Source organism: Chionomys nivalis, chromosome 9 (assembly GCF_950005125.1).
Source record: "Chionomys nivalis chromosome 9, mChiNiv1.1, whole genome shotgun sequence".
Lineage (NCBI taxonomy): Eukaryota > Metazoa > Chordata > Mammalia > Rodentia > Cricetidae > Chionomys > Chionomys nivalis.
Window position 1 is genome coordinate 72,217,195 of NC_080094.1, and position 19,542 is coordinate 72,236,736.

General features: G+C 39.9%; 1 protein-coding gene across 1 annotated transcript in view; it reads left to right on the plus strand.

Moving 5' to 3' along the window:
- Positions 1-19,542, plus strand: part of Trim44 (tripartite motif containing 44) — a 105,837-nt gene that overhangs the window by 45,448 nt on the left and 40,847 nt on the right. The window lies entirely within an intron of this gene.

Here is a 19,542-nt window from a genome sequence, read left to right on the forward strand (position 1 = left end):
ATCCCTAGGTGATCTACTGTCTTTATCCTAGTAGAGCCTGAACGGTTTCTGCAGAGACCAGAGTTCCTCAGAACTCAGTGCCACTCAGTTCCTTCTTGAAGGGATCTAAACAAACTGTCCTAGATTGCCCAGAGAGCTAATTTTTGACTCAGATTTTATTTCTGACCAATGAATATAGTTCCTTTTCCTCCTGTCTCAGGTTTTATTTTGGGGGGGGGGTTGTTTGTTAGTTTTTTGTTTTTGTTTTGTTGTTGTAATGAAATAAACCCTGCAAAAGCAGTTTAAGAGAGAAAGGGTCTATTTGGGCTCACCATTCGAGGTACAATCCTTTATGGTGGGGAAGTCAAGGCAATAGGAACTTGAAACAGCTGGTCACCTTCCATCTGCAGCAGAAGAGCAGAGCAGTGAAGGCTTGTGTTCACCCCACCTTCTAATTTTTATGTTGTCCAAGATCCCACCTAGTGAATGGTGCCACTCACAGTGGAAAGGCTTCCCACCTCACTTAACCTAATCAAGGTAATTCCCTACAGCCATGCTCAGAAGCCAATATAACCTAGATGACCCCTCCCAAGTGTACATGGTGGTTTGTCTAATAAGTAATTTTAGATCCTGTCAAGTTGACAGAGCTGATTACCACATTTTGAATTCCTCCTCCACTTAAAAATGTATTGTTTGCAAATTTCATAAATGAATATTATGTGATATGATAAATCTACTCCCTACTTCCTCCTCCCTAACTTTTTCCATATCCCCACAGTGATTTTTACCTTCCAACTCCATGTATTCCTTTTAAACCCACTGAGTCCATTTAGTACTGCCATTATGTGCATGGGTATGGGAGCATCCAATGGAATATGGGCAACCTATCAACTATCACAACCCTGGAAAAAATTGGCATTTTTCTTCCCCCAGCAGCTATCAATTGCCAATAGATCCTCACCTAAGAGTGGGACTTTGTGAGCCTCTCCCTTATCCAAAGTCTGGGATTTTGGCTAGCTCAATTTTATGCAGGCCCTGTGAGTGCAGTTGCTGGCACTGTGAGCCCATGTGGGTAGTGGTCTGTTTTGCCTTGTCCTGAAAGGCTGTTTCACAGTAACCCTCCACTAACTCTGGCTCTTACAGTCTTTCCTTCTCAAGTGATCCTCTGAGGACTTTGCAGAGGAGGGCATATGATACTGATGTCCCATTTAGGGCTGAGCAGTCTGTGATATCTTAGTCTGCATATTGGTCAATTGTGAATCTCTGTGTTAATCACCATTTACTGTAAAAGAAACTTCTCTGATGAGGGTTGAAAATATAATAATATATGGCTATAAAGATAAATATTTAGGGAGCTAAAATGATGTCTGTTAAGCAGAATAATAGTAGGTTTTTCCCTGGGGCTCCTGACCTACCCTGCTGTGGATTCTTGGGCCAGGTAATGGTAGCAGGCATGTGTCCCATTTTTGTGGATTGGCATTAAATCCAACCAGGAAAGTGCTCAGCTACTCCCAGAACATTGGTCCCACTCTTCTCCATGGGCATATCTTGCCAGATTTACAGCTGAGTTAGAATATCAGATACAACCTACCCACTTCATCCCCAATAGCCTGCATGGTATCTTCCACTACTGTGAAAGCTAGCTGCTAGAGATGAAGCTTCTAGGTCAGTGTAGCTCAATTGCCCCATGTCTACTGACTCAAATATGTGGGATCTTCAGCAATAGGGTCTTGCCATCAGATGCTGGAGAATAACCAAGAACGATGACAATAGCCTGTGATGTTTTGGGAGAGTCTGTGGGACTCCACTGATCAACAGGACTTGGCACTGTTCAACCCCTTCCTTAAAATGCTCTAAATGATGTCTTGAATCTGCATCTTTTAGTACTTCCTTTTCTTAAGAGCTGTATTTCTCAGCTTCCACTTCAGAACTCCAGAGAAATAACCCACTGTGGTGTGCAGTGATTCGTGCCAGACACGTCAGAGAATCCCTTCAGAGTCTACCTTAAAACATTTTCAGGAACAGACTTGTTCTATATTATGATTTCTACCCTCCTAGTTCTTCCCATGTTTTTATTCCTTTAAAATGTGTTTGTGGGGGGCTGGAGAGATGGCTCAGAGGTTAAGAGCACTGCTTGCTTTTCCAAAGGTCCTGAGTTCAATTACCAGCAACCACATGGTGGCTGTAATGAGATCTGGTTCCCTCTTCTGGCCCACAGACAGGCAAACCACTGTATAGTTAATAAATAAATAAATCTTTTAAAAAATAAATAAAATAAAATGTGTTTGTGGGAGCTGAAGAAATGGCTGAGCAGTTAAGAGAAGTTCCTGCTCCCCAACCATCTATAACTAATTCTAGGGCATTTGATGCCCTCTTCTAGCCTTTGTGGATTCCTGTTCACATGGAATACACATAAATTCATGGAAATCACTTACATAAAGAAGTAAACATTAAAATTAGTTTATGTTCTTCCTGTAGCACAGGCATGTGCTACACACCATTACACACATAATGGTGACTAAGACAGACATAGTACCTACTTTGTGCATTTAGAGTCTAGACAGAAGAGGTAAGCTCGTAGAGCAGCAGGATGGAGGAAGTGATGAGGGAAGTTCAGGCTGCTTGAGGAAAGAGTTAAACCATTGTCTATTCAAAAAAAAAGAAGGAAGAAAAGTAGAGGAGGAGGGGAAAGAAGGAAAGAAGAGTAAATGAATGGAAGGAAGGAAGGAAAGAAGGAAGGAAGGAAGGTCCTAACAGAAAAAGAGTGTGTGTATAAAGGTCTGGAAGGAGAGAAGGCAGCAAAGGATGAGCATGTCTTAGTTCCTGTGGGCAGAGGCAAATTCTTAATATAAAAACCCTAGACAAGAGAAAGTAGAAGATGAAAAGCACTATAGTAATTTTGATCTTTTAGAAACTTTCTTAGGGTATTTGCACTATCTTGCAGTCAGTGGAAAGCCATTAAAGAATTTTAAAACACAGACCTGTAATCCCAGCATTCAGGAAGTAGAGGCAGAAGAATTAAGGGTTTGAGGCCAGCCTTGTTAGCCTGGGCAACATGAAACTCTTCTCAAAAAGAGTAAAAACAGCACTTTGAACAAAAATTGGCCTGAGTAGGTTTGTATTTTAGATGTCTCTGCTTTGTCTTCAGAGTGGAAAATGAACTGGAGGTAATCATAAGCCTAGGTAAATTAGGCTCGGCGGTGGTGCCACAGGTCTGTAATCCCAGCATTCGGGAGTCAGAGGCAGGCAGATCTCTGTGAGTTTGAGGCTATCCTGGACTACAAGAGCTAGTTCCAGGACAGGTACCAAAGCTACACAGAGAAACCCTGTCTCAAAAACAAACACACACAAAACAAGAAAACAAAATAAGCCTAGGTAAATTGACTTACATGAGGTGTTTTTGTTTTGTGTTCTGCAACAAAATCTGTTAGGGTGAGTACTACATAAAGACATTGATTTGCTTATAGTTCTGAAGGTTCTAGGGATCTGTGAGGGTGAGTACTACATAAAGACATTGATTTGCTTATAGTTCTGAAGGTTCTAGGGATCTGTGAGGGTGAGTACTACATAAAGACATTGATTTGCTTATAGTTCTGAAGGTTCTAGGGATCGTGGCACCACTATCTGTTGGCTCTGGTGAGGACCTCATTGTAAATGGCATCATAGTAGCTTGAATATGTACAGAAAGGGGCTCAATGCGGGATGTTTTGGGCTCTCATTTTCTTGGAACTAATCCAACTCCATAGGCCTAAATTAATTCCTTCCCAGTGTGGTGCCTCAGTGTCCAAGTCACATTTCAGTAGGCCTCACTCTTTAAAGATTACATTACTTCTGGTTATGGCCACACTGGGACAAATCATATCTAAGCTCCAGCACTAGACTTGTAATATGATCCTGAATCAGTTTTTTTTCTAGTTATTAACTACATTTTCACCATTTTGCACAGGAATTTGGTTTGGACACCAAATTTTCCGTGGCCCTTTACCCCTTTATTGTTTAGCTTCTTGAAATCTAGAACAGACACAGCTCTAGATTTTCTTTTCCCCAGAGAGTTCAAATAAGACCATGCTAAGAGACAAGAGCTTAGCAGAAGTAATTTCCATGGGATAGGAAATGGTTTTTCTATCCTGACAGAGCTTGATTAGGCTGAACAATTTCATTTTGTTATGACCACATTCCAAAGTCACATTGATTAGAAGAGTACGGGGACACATGTAGAGAAGTGTAAGAGACTAGCTTTCAGGTTTAACTGCAGATACCTTAGTGTCATTGTGACAAGGCATAAAGTTTCTCTACTAGTAACTAAGATGTCAAGCTGTCTCCCTCCAGCCACACTGCCGTATGTGTCAGCTGGATTCTCTTGGACTGGGAATTGACAAAACCTTTTTCAGTATTATGTGCTCTTGAGAGCATGTTCTAAATTGGCAAAAAGAGGAAAGAGGATTCTTATTTTCTTCTTAAGCTTTAAATCCATGCTTTTGGGTTCTATTCAGCTTATTTGTGTTGAACTACCATTTGGCTCAATCTATTCCAATTAGCACTTCAGGGCAGATTGCCTTTGATCTAAAATTTCTTTCATTTATGATATATATACTTTACCATTTCAACAAGCCAAAGGGAATTTTCTCCATAGTTTTCATAGTTGCTGAGAGATTAAAAGAGAGTTTGATGTATAAAGGAAGGAGGGAAATACAGGTCTCCCAGCATAAAGACTGGCTAAGTAATGAATATTTGGAGACTAGGTTCTATATTTAGTCATCCTCTACTGAGGAAGGAGCAACAACAAAATCCTATATCCTGTGGAATAGATTTTTCTTCCTTTTCACCAGCTGGAGTCTTTTTGTCTTCTTTACTCTTGAGTGTTGACTTTCTAGGCTGTTGGATAAGATATAGCCAGATACTGTGCTTTTGTTTATGCCTATTCTTTAGCAAATTTTACTGTGTAGTTGTCTAGCAAATTAACAACAACAATAATTGTAGCTACCCTGTGTACTGAAGGTTTTTTATTTCCAAAGTGCTTACTATATATTTTCATATGATCCATGCAACTCTTATAATGTAATTTCCCATTTGTTAAATGAGGACATATTAATAAATTCTCAGAGAGAACACAAGCTAGATAGTAAGTAGCAGAACTATGAAGTGTATCTGATCTGTTTTGGAGGCTTATTTGAACCGTCTGCAGATGGCAAGCACAAGGCTCTTTGTGACCTTATGTGAAAGCCAAGAGAATTCACACACAGTCCTCAGAGAATCACTTTGGTCTACTTCTCTAACCTGGGGATCGTGACTCACTGATGTGTAATTACTATGACCTATTTTCTGAAAGTGATTTCTCTTCTCCTTAGCTACTGTGCTTATCCAGGGATATCTATTTAATCTCCTGAGCACCAACACCAAGAGGATTCTCTAGGGAGCCAAGCAAGCCTTTGTTTGACATCACAGGATAGTCTCCTGTTGCTCTTTGTTATCTACCACTCAAATCATGATATATAGTCATATGGATGGCAAGGATCCTTAAAGGGTTTGGTAGAGCAAAAGACTTAATATGTAGAACATGAATACTAACTACAATGGAGTCATCTTGTAGATGTGTCTTTGAAGCCCAGAATGATTTTTTTTTCTTCAAGCAAGAAAAGCAATTTACACTTTTGGCCGCAATTTTCTGTCTTCTCTGTACTATTACGGGAGCTCTTGTGTTCACTGCCTCACAGATTGGCTTCTCCAACCCTGCTGAAGCCTGCTGAGAAGTAATATGTATTTGAGGAGAGGGGGTGGCAGTATGATTGTCTGGTGTGAAAGCAATTGTTTTGTGGGAGGCAGTCAGAGGCAGAGAGAAAGACCCTTAAACTCTTGTGTTCAGAGGAAAAGGAGCAAGATCAGTATTAAATTTTGATTTGTTGTTGAGGGTTTGTGTGACTTTTTTTTTTTTAAACTAAGAGGAAAATGGCTTTTTTTTTTTTTTTTTTTTTTTTTTTTGATTTTCGAGACAGGGTTTCTCTATAGCCTTTTGGTTCCTGTCCTGGAACTAGCTCTTCTAGACCAGGCTGGCCTCGAACTCACAGAGATCCGCCTGCCTCTGCCTCCCAAGTGCTGGGATTAAAGGTGTGTGCCACCACCGCCCGGCGGAAAATGGCTTTTTAATAGTATCAGTTCTACAGAAAACTGCTGTAGAATTTTTAATAGTATCAGTTATATAGAAAACTGCTGTAGAATTTTTAATAGTATCAGTTATATAGAAAACGGCTGTAGAATTTTCATCTTCAAAGCTAGCTGTTATTCAGGCATAAAGTGCCTGTTGAGATCATTGTGAATGTGACCCGTGCTGATTGTCTGATGAAATAGGACGCATGTTTGGAAGGAGTAAGAACAAAAGGCATTAACCTACCTATCTTTTTGTTTGTGCCTGTGACCAATGATGTGACCTTGGTCAAGTCACTTAACCTTAAACACTGTTATTTCTGTGTAAATACTCACCTCCCTTTCCCACCTTTACCAAGTTTGGGGGTTTGTGTTAAGTCATTTTTCTATTGCTGCAACAAAATACCCGAGATAAGTTAAGGGAAGAAAGTTACATTTTTCTCACGTACAGTTTCAGAGGCTTTAATTCATGATCATGGACTGTCTTGTCCTTGGACCTGTAACAAGACATCTTGGTAGGTAGTGAATAGTAAAAGAAACTTCCTCTCTTGGTTCCTGGGAGACAAAAATATACGCGAGCCAGAATCTCAATAGCTCTTTAGTGCATACTTCTATAACCCTCGTTCTTCAGCAGATCTCACTTCCTAAGGATGAGCTACCTCCCAGTAGTGCCAGAGTTGGGAGCAAACCTCTATTTAGCACATAATCTTTGGGAAGTATTTATTCATTTTAGTTGTGTGTGTTTTAATTAGTAATTTTTAAAATTGTAAATCACAGTTTTGTTTCCTTAAGAACAACAATGGTTAAGGAAGAGGAGGCCATTAATTTGTTAAGGTGTGGGGCAGGCATGGGAGTGGTAGGAGAGAGGACATCATCTACTTATATTTTAAATAAAGAAGTTACCCTGAAGGTGCATGCTACATATTCCACTTTCCTAAAATGATTAACCATATATATATTTTTGTGACCTCCTAGAGCTCATCAAAATAAAATAATTAAGTCACTGATATACATGTTTCTTTTATCCTCAGATTACAAATTGATGGTTTGGTTGTTACATTCTCTTCAACTTAGGAGGCTTGTTTAAAAGCTGAAGAAAGGGATTCTGGTATTTGTGCCTAGAGTAGAAACTGCTGGACTGCTTATTAAGCAAAGCAAGGTTCCAACATTTCATTTGGTATTCAGCCTGGGAGTGTCTTAACTGACATTTCTTTGTTAGGGAGCTTGAGCTTACTTTGCCTATCTCCTCCTCTAGCCAGGTGGACAGTGAAGACGTACATTGTACTGCCTGTCTATACCAAAATAGCCTCCTTGCTAAAGTTTTCAGAAACTTGCCTGAGAGTCACAACTTTATTTTGTGCACATGTATTAACCAGAGAATCCATTTGCATCTGGAAAAATGCCTCTGACATGACTGTGCCTCTAAATGTAAATGCTGTATAGTTATTGCATTATATTCTCTTTACATCTGCCTACTGTTCAGGATTTCATAATGCTAAAGAAAGGCTGGATAAGAACAGACTTCTATTGTCACTTCTCCTGCTGTAGCTCTTCTCTGATCAATTTCTACCTGCTATCCAGCACGGTAGTTAGGATGATGTGCATGTTTATACTTTAGACTTCAAGGCTTATCCAAACGAGGCTCTCCATTGGGAGTTCTGTTCCCTAACTTCTCAAACAAAAGAGATTCAGATCTTAGATTGCCTCAGTTGTGCCCAGGTCTATGCTAGTGAGGATATGAGGACAAAGACTTTTGTTGGGTTAGCTGCTTGTTTGTCCCGGCTGCCCAGAACCAAAATAACCACACAGATACTGTATTCTTAAATCACTACTTGGCTCATTAGCTCTAGCTCCTTATTGGCTAACTCTTACATTTTAATTTAACCCATTTCTATTAATCTGTGTATCGCCACATGACAGTGGCTTACCAGCTAAAGTTCCCAGCATCCATCTCTGGCAGACCCATGGCTTCTCTCTCTCTGCCTTCCTTCTCCCAGCATTCAGTCTAGTCCTCCCTGCCTACCTCAGTTCTGCCCTATGAACAGGTTAAGGCAGTTTTTTTATTTATTAATGATAATCACAGCACACAGAGGGGACTCCCACATCAGACTTTAGTTCTGTATTTAAAAAGATCTCAACTTCTAATTTGGGAGAGTTAATAAACAACTTTATTATCATATTTAATTGCAGTATAATAATTAAGATATTTAAAGAAACATTAATGAATTAATGTGAGGATATTAATGAATTATGTGATGATATATTTTAAATATTTAGATATATTAAATCATTTATTGCTCACAATAGCCCTAGTAACGGGTTTATATTTTATCTTTATTTTCCATCTGAGATGAAAAAAATGAGTCACAGAGAAGTTATACATTTATGAGATCATGTTGTTTTTAAAAAAAAGTGGCACATACCTGTAATCCCAGTACTTGGGAGGCAGAGGCAGGCAGATCTCAGTGAATTCGAGGCCAGCCTGAACTACAAAGCGAGTTCCAGGACAGCCAGGACTGTTAATGGAGAAATACTGCCTGCCCCCCAATCGGCTTCCAAGCTCAAGTAGTTTGACTCCAAATTGTAAGCTATATCCTTGTATGCTAATAATCCTGTAAAGTAAATCCATTGAGTGCAAAGTACTGCTAACTCAAAGAATTCTTCTGAATCTCGGCAAATGGGTAGAGTGAGGTATTTTCTGATGGAAGGACTAGGAGGTCATCCAAGCAGAGAAACCAGCAAACATAAAGGTTTTGAGGTACGCATGTGCTGTGTGGGGACTGCTGAGTGACTGTATAGCTAGGCTGCAGAGAAGTGCTGAGACAGCAAAAGGGTTAGACCTAAGCTTCCTGTTACATATTACTTCTTGATGCCCAAAATTCCTGTTCCTCATCTAGTCATGCCTCATAATTTGTTACAAATTGTAAATTATTTTTTTTAAAGATTTATTTATTGTGTATACAGTATTCTTTCTGCAAGCATGCCTTCAGGCCAGAAGAGGCCAGATTTCATTACAGATGGTTGTGAGCCACCATGTGGTTGCTGGGAATTGAACTCAGGACCTTTAGAAAAGCAGGCAGTGCTTTTAACCACTGAGCCATCTCTCTAGCTCCTAAATTATTTGTTTTCAATGCCTCTGTTTCTCCATCAGTATATGACATCTGGGCTAGTGAAATGGCTCAGCCAGTAAAAGGGTTCGCCATCAAGCATGAGTCCTGAATTCAATTCTGGAGATTCACATGGTAGAAGTAGAGAATCAGTTCCCACAAATTGTCACCTGATGTGCATATGCATGCTCTGGTACAGGTGCCCACATACACTCACACAAAATATGAGATAAAACGTTTGTGGAAGGACTTCATTGATTTGCATTTTATCTATATTCCTATTTTTACAGTTCTTATCTTCTTCTAATTTAAAACCAAGTTTGGAAAATAGTTCTCTAATTCCTTTCGAATTAATGGAGAAAAGCAATCTTAATGTACCAACATTTTACAAATGTAGAGTGTAGACCTTTTACTTAAAACCTAGTCAAAGAAAGCCGGGCGGTGGTGGTGCACGCCTTTAATCCCAGCACTCGGGAGGCAGAGGCAGGCGGATCTCTGTGAGTTCGAGACCAGCCTGGTCTACAAGAGCTAGTTCCAGGACAGGCTCCAAAACCACAGAGAAACCCTGTCTCGAAAAACCAAAAAAAAAAAAAAAAAAAACCTAGTCAAAGAAATTTCTGTCAAAGGATGCCATGTTGGTTCTCAGAACTGATTCTAAGCAGTCTGTTTGTGACCTCACTCTCTTTCTTACTGTCTTCCTAGCCTTTTGGCTTGGTTCTTAGCAGAATAAGTTTTAGGAAGTCAGAATTCCAGCATCTTTTTAAAGAATAATTGTATTTGATGGCCTTGTAATGTCCCTCTCTCCTGTGAGCAGCCACATCAAATTTGGTCATTGTGTCTCTTTTTTGTTGTGCAAGAAACCTGCTAGTTAGTTTCAAGTGCCTTCTTGCTTCTTCCCAGTGAGAAGCAGGCAAGAGGTAACAGTGTATTTTCCCACCCTCTAAGGGTCCTCCTTTTTTTTTTTTTTTTTTTTTTTTTTTTAGATGGAAGCAATGGAAACTTTCACATGCCAGGAACACATACTAGTGGGTGGGTTTTATTTTCTTTTCTTCCTTTCTTTATTCCAGTCTTTTTTGAGTTGGTACGAACTGTAGAGTCACTGAGTGTCCTTAACATTAAAACTATAAGGAAGTGATTTCAAAGTTTTAAGAAAGACAATACTGATATGATAGTGTGGTATCTCAGATGATTTCTACCATGGATCAAAATGTACTTGTTTAGACCCCCTAAACATTAGTGGTTAAAGGATCATGAAAGAAATACTTTCATATCCATAAGCAGAGATTTCAGGGAAGAAAAACACTTTCTTATATAGACTTCCCACTCCCCAAAGTCCTCAGTACCACTACCAGTTCTCTGTAGGTTGCAATGTGGTTGTAAAATGAAAAGCATTTTGTTTCCTTGGTGACTACATGTCTCCTTGCTCTCTGCTTCCATCAATTCTATTTAAAGGAAAGTGAGATTGAACGTGAGAAAAGCAGTACAGAGAGGGAGGAGCTGACAAATTTCAAGGAAGCCAGGCAGAGAAAGCAGTGCTTCTCAGTGTTTCTCTGCTCTGGCTGTTAGATGCATCTTGATCTAGGTGGTGTGGGGCAGTGTGGCATTTTATCTGTCCTATGATATTGTCATTTAGACAAGAATAAAGTGACCAAGACGGCAGCTTTGTCCTGTCTTTAAGCATTAACCAGGATTGGTAGCAACAACAGTGAGACTTCCTGATACAGTGAACGTTGAATGGGAGCTAGACCTATGTAATCTTGGAACTTTTAAAGCAGCTTTTATAGTTATAGTTATCACCTTTATGTTTATTATGAAACTGATACCATAAGAGGTTGAGTGATTGACCTATAACCATACAGTTAGCAAGCAATATCGCTAGGACTAGAACCCAGAGCTAGCAAGCTTAAAATTCCCTATGTTCAGTGTTTATACTGCAGTGCATTTGTCAGGAGGTAGAAGATCTAGATCTTGCAACTTGTTGCCTAGGAGTAAGTAACGCTGATGGGTAGGATTATAAAAGTCAACAAAGATACAACACTTTATCAGACTTTTCCCTTTCTTTGTCAAATACAAACAGGTAGTTTGGAGGAAAAAAACTTGAGAAGAAAGTACCTGAAGGAGAATAGACAGGAACTGCGGTCCCCAGACAGGTAAACATTAGTTTACCCCCTGGCTTTTGTGGAGCCAGCAACTGCTGTTGCCTCTTCTGAAAGAGCCACTGTTCACTCAGTGGCAGGTGCAGGCCAACTGTTGCCATGACAACTGCAGGAGAAGCAAGCAGTTTAATTTCAGAACTGATAATTAACTAGGGGGGTGGAGTGGGGGTGGGGAACAAATTGGGGTGATGATTGTTGTCAGAGAGAAAACTCAGCAATTATTGGCAAGCTGCATATATGTAAAGGCCAGGCACAGATGCTGCAACCCAGTGTGCCCCTGACATTCAACATTCATCCCCTCTGCTTGGGAATTTGATAAACTAAAATGAAGGGTCGAGGTCCCAGCCAACTAGGTCTCTTTAAGGAACATGAGGAAAGAAGAATGTCACACTGACTGTGAAAAGAGACTTCGGGGAGCATATGAATGAATACCTCAGCGACACCACCCAGTCAGAGGCGATTCAGAAATACTTTTGTTCTGAAGCATGCTTCGTAGGAATTCCAGCCTCTCTGGTTAGGAAGGAGAAATGGTTTTCTAGAAAGTAAAAGACTTGTAGAAGTGATCTACTTAGATGTTTGATTCCGGCTTTATTTTATCAATTCTTTAGAAGCTGTGTTAGTGAAAGCACCCCATCACACACATGAACCAATTTCTGTCTTGGTTAACTGTACAACCTAGAAAGAAGACAGTATTATTATCTTTATAGAGATCCATAAATGTTCAGGACTTAAAGCAAGTCTCAGAACTTGTAGGTGTTTGTACTGAATCCTATTGTCCTATTATGTTTACTTGTACCATTTTGTTGGGAGATCATGGTCCCAATCTAAAAGAACAACAATAACAAACAGTAAACAAACAAGAAAAGTATTTTCTTTTGTATATGTGTGTCTGTGTGTACATGTGTGAATTCCAGCAATTGACGTCAAGCTTCTTCCTCTGTCATTCTCATTTTTTTCAAAATTCTAATTTTTTATTACTTTACTTTTAAGAGGAATAATAATGTTTATAGTGTTTTGCAATTATATACATTAGCCCCATTAAAAGACAAACACTCAGATACAGGCATTCTGATGTTGAAAGTCTTTCCCTATCACTAGATGACATCATTTCTACCCTTCCTACTCCGTCCATCTGCCTCCTCTCAAGTTCACACCTCTTCTGTAGTTACTGTTGTTGTATATCTGTGTATGCTCATACATGTATGTACATGTGTTTAGGGAGGACCACTTGGTATTGGATAACCTATTATAAGGGCTCACCTCTGGAGAAAACTGATTCTCTCTCAGCAGCCATTGCCTATAACTCTTCATCAGTGGGTGAGCCTTGGGAATTTCTTCCATTGAGGTTACATGTCCACTGGTATTGTCATTATGAAGGTCATATTTAGGTAATCATGTTTTTGAAAGTTCCTGGGTGCAGCTTTCCTGTCATATCTAAAGATACTCGCTCACAACAGGCATTGTGGCCACCTGGCTTGTAGAACCTTCCTGTTCTTGCACAGTATTCCTTTAGGCTTGGGTGTAAGGATCTCATTGTAGATTTACCAGTTGGGGTTAGGCACGCCCCAGCCACTTGTTTTCTACATTTTGCCCAGTTGTAGATCTCTGTTAAGAGTCTGTGTCTGCTGTGGGGAGAAGTTTCTCTGATAAGCGCTAAGCTGCATTTTCCATGGGTATACACATTTACCAGACAGTAGAGTGGACGGGTTTAGGAAGGTGACAGCAGTAGCTTCTCCTCGCAGTTCTCTGACCTCTCGCACCACGGCAGTTGTCTAGATGGAGAGCACCAGACATGGGTTCCCTACTGCAGAGCTAGCTTGAAGTCCAGCTAGACAGCTTTTGACTCCCCCTTCCCCCCAAATAAAAATGCCACTAAATGTGCCATTTGGGATATCTTGTGGGCTGGTGTTTGTTGTGGTTCAGACTTTACAGCAGAGTAGGACTGTTATTTACTTTTCTTTCATGGCAACTTGCATAGCATCTTCTGATATTATAAGAGCTGGTCTTCAGGGAAAGGGCATATTAATTTAATTAATTAGTGTGTGTACGTGCACCTTGGTGTACAAGTAGAGATTAGATGACTTGCATGAGTTGGTTCTCTTCCACATTGTGGGTTCCAGGGCTCAAACTCAGGTTCAGCGGGCACCTTTGAATCATTTCTCTGGCCCTTCTAACTTACTTTTTGAATTGGTCTCTCACTGTACCCGGAACTCCACATTTGGGTTAAGCTTGATGGCGAACAAGTCTGTTATCTACCTATCTCAACTAACTCTGCTTACTGGGGTTACAGATACACACTGTGTGCCCCTCTTTTAAAGTAGTGCTGGGGAGCCAAACTCAGATCTTCATGCTTTTGTGGCGAGCATTTTACCCACTTAGCCGTTTACCCAGCTCCGAATATAGTAGTTTTTAACTTGTAAAATAAAATTTACTACCTAAACAATATTGGTGAATGGTCTGTTGTTAAAATCTGGCTCCTTTGTAACTCAGTATTAGTCTAGTATTCCTGATCATGTAAGTATGAGTGTTGAGATTTTTTTTCTAACTTGTTTCTGTAGCTCATGCTGGTCTAAAAGCTATCCTTAACAATCTATTTATTCAAAATACCCATGGTAAATGTATTTTTCATAAGAAAGATGCTATAGTATATAGCAAGGAAGTTTCCTTATATTCCTGTGGGATGTATGTGTGTGTGTTGTGGTAGACGGATTTTATTTTAAAAACAGCAAAGTATTAAGAGGAAGAGAAAAAGCATTAACTTAGTACTTATGGAGTTCCTATTTTGTTCTAATATTGTCTTTGTTGCTAGTACTTACAGACATGTAAGTCCTGCTCGGGGTGCAGCTCAATAGAGTCTTAACCTCAGGTATATGAATTCGCCCTGGGTTTGATCTCCAGCACCACAGAAATAGGGCATCATCCAGCACTGGGAAGGTGGAGACAACAAGAGCAGAAATACAAGTTCGCCTTAGCCTCTGTTCCATAAGGAATTACAAGCCAGATGGGCTCCCTGGGACCTTGTCTCATGTAGATAAGAGAAGGCAAGGGAGGAAGGAGGTATGGAAGGGGACACAGAGAAAAGAAAGGTAACATTTAAGTTCTTATATCCTGGAATTTAAAGTATGAGTTTAGGAGTGTAAACGGTGTGTAGTTTTTGAAGGACATTTTAGGAGGCCTTCTTGTCTTTCTTTTAATATCTGTTATAGAAAATAAAGCTTTCTCAATCCTTCCTTCTGGCTAGAAAATATGGATCATGGAGTGATAACCATTACTGAAAAATGTCAACTTACCCACAATTTTCCAGAACTTTCAAAACCTAATAAGTTAATGTAAAACAATATCAGAATTTAGGTGTTCAGCTGACTTAATAATTATGCTGGAAAATGTAATTTTCCTGTGTCATAGAGAAGGGATTATGTCAGAGATGTCGTGGATGTGCTGATCATCAACAGAAACAGTGTAACCTTGCCTTTCAGTATGATATTGATATGGTCTGAAAGGCCTTTGGAATAGTTCTCAATCCTTTGTTTAAAAATATAACTTAAGCACTGTCTGAAAGTATAGACATGGAAACTGAAATAATTAAAGCCAGAAGAAATTTGTGACTGTCATCTAAAATCTCGGTGAGCCTTCTATCGTATTTTTCTCTATCAGGCTGTTTAACCAAATGTACCATACAGTGCTAGTGAGGTAGTAGATCTTGGTAGAAAATAAAACCACAAACTTTGTGTGTTTCTTATTAGCCTGTGATCTTCTCTGTATTTTATTTCTTCTGTTGGCTCAAAACTGCAAGCCTAAAGAACATCAGACTCCTGTAAAGACCTATGTCACATGCCTGCATAGGTAGAAATCCTCAGACATGGTTTCTGAAGCGTATAAGACTGTGAATTGGGTTATTAACTTGGCCTTCTAAACTTGGTTTCATGGGCCAGTGTTATGTTTGGCAAATGCTGCCTATTTTTCTAGCTCTTGGAGTTCCACAGATCCCGTGGTATGGTTTACAATGGAGTAGTTCTGCGATAATAAGACAGGTTTCCCTTATTTAACCTAGCATTTCCGTACTTGCCTGTCAGAAGGCACCTTTCCCACAAAATACCGTTTGTAAGCAATGTTCCTCTAGATGAGCTATGGGCGTGCTGTTCCTTCTCCACTGCATGGTGCTAATGTTATTCACCATCCAGGAAGAGGGTGTAAAGATTTATTGACCCAGCTGGGCCTTGATGGTGCACACCTTTAATTCCAGCACTTGGAAGGAGGCAAAGGCAGGTGGATCTCTGTAAGTTCGAGACCAGCTTGTTCTACAGATGAATTCTAGTACAACCAAGGCTGCACAGAGAAACCTAATCTTGGGGGGAAAAAGGATTTAATGACTCATTTCATAATTTGAAATCTTACTGCATTTTGATTCAAAGTACTGAGACTTCTACACCACTTCACAACTGTTAAGATCATTTCTTTCCACCACGATTGAAAATGTAAGTATTAAATATATAGATAATGAAGTTACTGTACATTCCTGGGGGAAGGAGACCTAGAAATGACTGCTGAGGTTTTTTTTTAAATCATTTTAAAAAATTATTAGAGACAAGAACAATTAATTTCTGTAATTTCATCTAAAATGTGATAAATAGAATGTGTGTTGTCTTCATTGTAATTAACACTGTAATCCCTTTTCTTCTGCTTGCTTATTTATTTGTTTTGTTTTTTGGTGTTAAGAGTATCTAGCCATTCTTGGTCTCCTCTCTATTTTGACAGTAACAGTACTGTGGTGCCACTGAATCCCAACATCTAGCGTGTTGACTAGTACAAAGGAATTGAGATATTGGTCAAATGAATGAATGCACAAGAGTGGCAAACACATTGCTAAATATAAAGCAATGTTCATTTTTTTTCAGTTGAAAGTCAGTGTTTAAATTGACTTTGGTCTCATGATAGTGGCCTGTACATCTAGAAAATATCAAGGGTCTCTCACATTGACAGGAGTCAAAAAAAAAGAGAAGAAGTGTTTTGCAACTATCAAATGCTACATCTGATGAATAGTCATGGTGTTTGTTTATTGGCCTGTTTTTCATTAGAGGTCATGGAAATGCTCACCATTCAGTGTCAGAAACTTTTCTAATGTGAGCAGGCTTCACTGACAAATAGATTTTACACTAACAACTCAGAACAGTGCGACCACAGAGGCCTGCACTTTCAATGTCTTCATCTATAATGTATAAAGGCTTTAGTCATTACTCTGCATATTAAGGACCAAGATAATACACATGAAAGGCTGTGTATAAGAAAAACCATCAGAAACAATACTCTATGCCCTTTTAATATGTAAAGTGCTAAACACATGAAATGAGATTGGATGATGACAGGTCAAAGCTTTTTGACATGGTATTTGTGAAGACATAATTATATTGACAACTTCAGATTCAAAGGTAAGTCATTTAAACAATCACCAGAATTAGCAGAGAAGAAGCAAAGAAACTGACCTTGATCACCTGTACAGTTTATATTACATCTTGTAGTTGGTTTGAGTTTTACTCTTTGGGGGCCCACCACCTAGCTCCTGAAGAAATTCACAGGGACTTAACTTACTTATGATGCCCAGCCTTAGCTTGCCTTATTTCTAGCCAGCTTTTCTAACTTAAATTATCCCCTTTCTCTTTAACTGTGTTTTGCCTCCGGGCTTTTTACCTTTCCTTATTCTATATGTCTTTCTTTTCTTCCTACAATGTGGCTGGCTGTGCGGCTGATCCTTGGTGTCCTTCTCTCCTCCTCTTTCAATTCCTCTCTCTCTCTCTCCCTTCTCCCCTCCCTCTCTCTCTCCCCCTCTCAGAGTTCTCCTCCTCTTTATTCTCTCTGCCTAGCAGCCCCATCTAAGCCTAACTATTGGCTGTTCAGTTCTTTATTAGACCAATCAGGTGTTTTAGGCAGGCAAAGTAACACAGCTTTACAGAGTTAAACAAATGCAACATAAAAGAATGCAACACTTTTTTGTATCATTAAACAAATATTCTATAACATAAACAAATGTAACACATCTTAAACTAATATTCTACAACAGCATCTCATTTCCTTATTATGTCAGTTGTGACAGGTGGTTTTGCTGTCCATGTGTTAGGTTGGTGATTAAACTGAATAAGAGTAGCTTGTCCAAGGTTGCTCTGCTGGAGCTACAAGTATTGAGAAGACTTAAAAGGAAGACCTTCTTGTTCTATATTTCATGTCTTTGTTCTCAGACTGGGATTGTTCAAAACATGACCCTGTTTTATTCTCCCTTTCCCAAATGCTTTTATCCTTGACTCTGTTTTCCTAGAAAATGGTAACATCCTACCTCAGGGTGTTATTCCCAAGTTTCTGTACCCCAAATGAATTTATGGAGCCAGATTTCTGATGCAAATTTCATGAGGGTTTTTAAATAATATTCAAACTCAAGTTTGAACTACACACCTCCACCATGCCAACACAGTTGGTGAAGGAAGTACAGCCCTGAACCTGGGGAAGGGGCAAACTTTTAAAGGGGAAATGCCATAATCAGGGGAGTTTGAGTCCTGTTGTCTTGGGATTGGGTGAGGAGTATATAGGATAAGGTAGTTTCTAAAACCATTGGTCAATTTTTGAGCGCAAAAACCCTAACAAAGGGCTATTATTAATAACTGACAAGGTATCTTCAAAGACAGGATGCCTCCTAGGAACATCTGGACCTCATTAAATTTTATGGCCCTGCTCCCTGTCTTCTTAATTGGCCAGTTTTAGGGTATATGTTTAAATTTCTGCTATGGCAGCACATTTCTGGAGCCAGGGTCAAGACTTGGTTATTTACCAGGTGGCCTTTAGGGAAAACAGAATTTCTGTAAAATTAAGACTTAATTAAATCTTTGGTCTCACATTTCCCCCCTCTGATTGGTATTTAAGAGTTCCAATCATGGAACTCTTTTAAGTTTTATTGTTTTTCTGGGTTTCTATGGGAGCAACTGATATTGGGTCCGCATTACCATTAGCTGGATAGCCCCTAATCTTTCTTTTATAAACCATACTAGTTTTTGTTTTTTTTTTTTTTTAAAAAAAAAAACAGTTCCCAAAAGTAAGCTACATGATTAAGATAAGAAGTGGATCCAACAGGGTGGAAATTAAAGTTGTAAGCCAGGGTGATGAATTGAACCAGGACTCGAACCATCGTTGGTCAGCCTTGTGTTCTCTTTTCCCGTCAGGTAGGCCTTCCCTAACTGTAGCCATGTACTCTTTTACAACACCATAGTGGTCCACATAAAAAACAGCATTCCTCTCCCAGAGCTGCACATAATCCTCCTTGCTGTAAGAAAATGAGGTCTAAACTTCTCCTGTTTTGCATGACTATTTCAGCCAGGAAAGTTAGGGATTTCTATAAGTGGGAAATGGGGGCTTTTAGTCTTTCTATGTCTAGGTTGATGGCCGCTCAGAGACTGAAATAATGCTGACTCTGGGTAGCCAGTGGCGCTGTTCCAGTCCCCATTCCAACAAGGCTGGCTCCCAGCAGGATGCTTAGGGTCAAGGTGGTTGTTTCATTTGAGACCAGGGGTGTAGTTCTCCAATTTTTTCAAGAAATTTGTTCTCTGCATGGTAAATGAGTCTAGGAATCAGATGCACCAGCAGACAGAATCCTTTGGTGCTACTGAGGGTTAAGGTATGAATACTGTGGGGGGGGGGTGGCGTTGAGGCCAGTACAACATGTCCAACAAGTATCATTGTGAGGAATTAAGTAGGAAGGCCCTGGGGGAATGGCCTGAGAAGAATTACTTAGGCACTGTCGGTTGGCCAGGCTGGTTCCTATGTAGGTCCTAGCACCAGCCGTCTGCTGGAGAGTCAACTACACTGTGGATCTCTATCAGTATTGAGTGGAGTCTGAGGTTTGACTAAAGGCTCCCATTATGGCGACACCCTCGTGATAAGGGGGAGCCATATCATAGCAAAGCCAGCAAGCCATGTGTAGTAGGAGCTGCGGGGCTGCATTCCTGCCACCCAGCTCCCGGCCGCCTGGCTAGCTTATGCCCCAAAATTCCGACACACAAACTGTATTCATATAAACACTGCTTGGCCCATCTTTATTAATGTGTGTAGCACCACGAGGTGCGCTTACCAGGAAGATTCTAGCCTACGTCCATCCTGGGTCGGAGCTTCATCGCGTCTGC